This window comes from Salvelinus sp. IW2-2015, unplaced genomic scaffold, assembly GCF_002910315.2.
Source record: "Salvelinus sp. IW2-2015 unplaced genomic scaffold, ASM291031v2 Un_scaffold2415, whole genome shotgun sequence".
In the NCBI taxonomy this organism is placed as follows: Eukaryota; Metazoa; Chordata; class Actinopteri; order Salmoniformes; family Salmonidae; genus Salvelinus; species Salvelinus sp. IW2-2015.
Window position 1 is genome coordinate 12,362 of NW_019943736.1, and position 2,734 is coordinate 15,095.

Consider the following 2,734-nt stretch of genomic DNA (forward strand, 5'->3'; position numbering starts at 1 on the left):
AGACATTCAACTCATCTTTCATCGATCATGGCTTAATTCCATCACAAAACCATTTGAATGTTGCGCATTTTTATGATTAACTTTACTTATTTGAAAGACGAGACAAATTTCTCCCCAGGATGGTGTTTCCTGTTGTACTCTTCCCTGATCCAGTCTTCCCTACCAGAACTATCCTCAGGTTAGAAGGCTGCCCTGAAACTGGAAACAGACAAGAGGTTGATCGTTTTCAGTAGCCATTTATCAAGACACTATGTGTGTTCATGCACAGTATGTGTGTGTGTGTACCTTGGCATTGACCAGTGAAGTCTTGCAGACAGAGTGTCAACAGGAACAGAATCTTCAGAGTTCCTCCTCTTCCTCGTTCCATCTCTACTACTGCAGCCAATCAAAAACATGGAAACAGACAATGACTTCATTACAAAATACAAAGTCCACATTTCTTCAGTGACTCATCCAAAGCGTTTGGCCAAGTTCCAACGTTCACAGATGAGGAAAGACTAAATTATTTATTTTTTCAGCAATTTGACTTTTAAACAATTAAAACTATAAAACTATAAACTATAAAAAGAGTAATGATATGCGGTACAACTGTTGTAAAACACAGTACATTCCCTAAGATAGGGCGTACATAATGTACTGGTGTAACGTATATGGCGTGTCAAATGACATTCTAAACATGGTTATTATTCTACCGTTGCCTGGCTGCTGCTGTTAAGACCAGATAGACCAGTTAGAGGTCCTGTTCCATTACCATCAAACATCACATCTACTGTGTAGACAGACAGGAAGAGTTCAGACAATAATTACATTACATTACATCACATCTACTGTGTAGACAGACAGGAAGAGTTCAAACAATAATTAAGTGTAATCAGTATAACTGAAACCAGTACTTAATGTGTAAATCAGGAGGTGTCTGAGCACAAAGCATGTGTTCCTCTGTTCCTCTGCTCAGACGTTGCTGACACCAGATCTTACAACGCCTGGATAGGTATTTTACATATCAGCTAACCACATCATATGTTTAAGCAATCTGTCGGTCAACCATTGGTTGATGCAACGTCTAAGCAGTGGAATGCGACCTTAGTCAGTACTGATAAAAACCTGCAGGTGTGTCCCTCACAGCAACAATAAGATGGGTGTTGACCCAAGATCGAACCCCTTGAACAAGATACAGTATACTGCACTATCTCTGCACTAAACAAGGTACAGTATACTGCACTATCTCTCCACTAAACAAGGTACAGTATACTGCACTATCTCTGCACTAAACAAGGTAAATGTTTTAGGTAAAAGTCTAACCATGTTTCCCCTTTCACTGTTCTATAATTTTAAAACGTGTATAAATACACACATAGCAGAATGTGATTGTTAACAGCTACATGATTTTACTGTTCTGATATTTTGATGATAAGTAATGTAATCATATGATTTTTTATGCATAAATGTTAACAGACCAGGTATCAATAAAATGTCTACTTAATATTGTGCTTCAGTTATTCAAATACTGTAGAGTAGATTGTTGTACAACATTTAATTAGTAAGGTAGTTAAGTTGAATACTCACTTTTAGTGTGGTTGCACAGATCTGTATATTGTTGTCCCCTGTTGTCACAGAGAGCTGAAGCAGTGGGCCTGCTGGTTTTGCATAGCCAGGTGCCGCAGGTGGGTGGAGATTTACCTTAAAGACCAATGGAATGGTCTAAAACTCATGCAATACTAAAGCGCCCAATGTGCTGCACCTTACATTCTGTTAAGTTTCATTTTCCCAGCAACAAATCATTTCTAGCCAATGAGAGAGTGCTGCTAGGCAAATATTATTCTACTCAGGACAGGTAGGGTCTGAATTCTGATTGGAAGTTGCTTTTTAACTTTAACCTTGGCTACTTGCCAGAATCAGAAGATAGGCACATCTTTGGGTTAGATGAAATGTGTTGGGACACATGGGACACAAAAAAAGGTTACAAGTGTAATAACATATAAAACTGCATTTGAAATGTAAACTTTATACTGTAGTTGTAACTTTATAGTTTGCCTAACCCTGGTCCCAGATCTGTTTCTGGCTCTTTCCAACTCCATAGAGTACACAGCAATGAGTCATATTACCATAAAACCTACTGTCAAACAGGGAAATGGTTCCATTCGTTTTTCCACCATTCATTTGTCCCAATGATTTAGAAAACACTTATTTTTATTTATTTTTTATTTCACCTTTATTTAAACCAGGTAGGCTAGTTGAGAACAAGTTCTCATTTGCAATGCGACCTGGCCAAGATAAAGCATAGCAGTGTGAACAGACAACACAAGAGTTACACATGGAGTAAACAATAAACAAGTCAATAACATGGTAGAAAAAAAGAGAAATCTATATACAATGTGTGCAAAAGGCATGAGGTAGGCAATAAATCGAATAATTACAAATTTAGCAGATTAACACTGGAGTGATAAATCATCAGATGAATCATGTGCAAGAAGAGATACTGGTGTGCAAAAAGAGGCAGAAAAGTAAAATAAATAAAATGGTTACACTTCACTTGACACCCAGCATCAATTACATTTATGACAAAGTCATAACATGTCATATGTCATAACAGCTAACATAACGTGTCATAATATGGTCACAAACTGTCATGATATATATATTTAGACCTATTTGTGACATATCTTACATTATTTTATGGCTGGTTATGACACCTACATAAGAGTCAAAACCTACCACACAAGGCAAACATTCC

The 2,734-nt window shown here is 37.2% G+C and overlaps 1 pseudogene; it reads right to left on the bottom strand.

Annotated features, from left to right (window-relative positions):
* LOC112073905 (GTPase IMAP family member 7-like) overlaps positions 1 to 1,892 on the bottom strand; it is a 13,675-nt pseudogene extending 11,783 nt beyond the window's left edge.
* Positions 1,893 to 2,734: the final 842 nt, after the last annotated feature.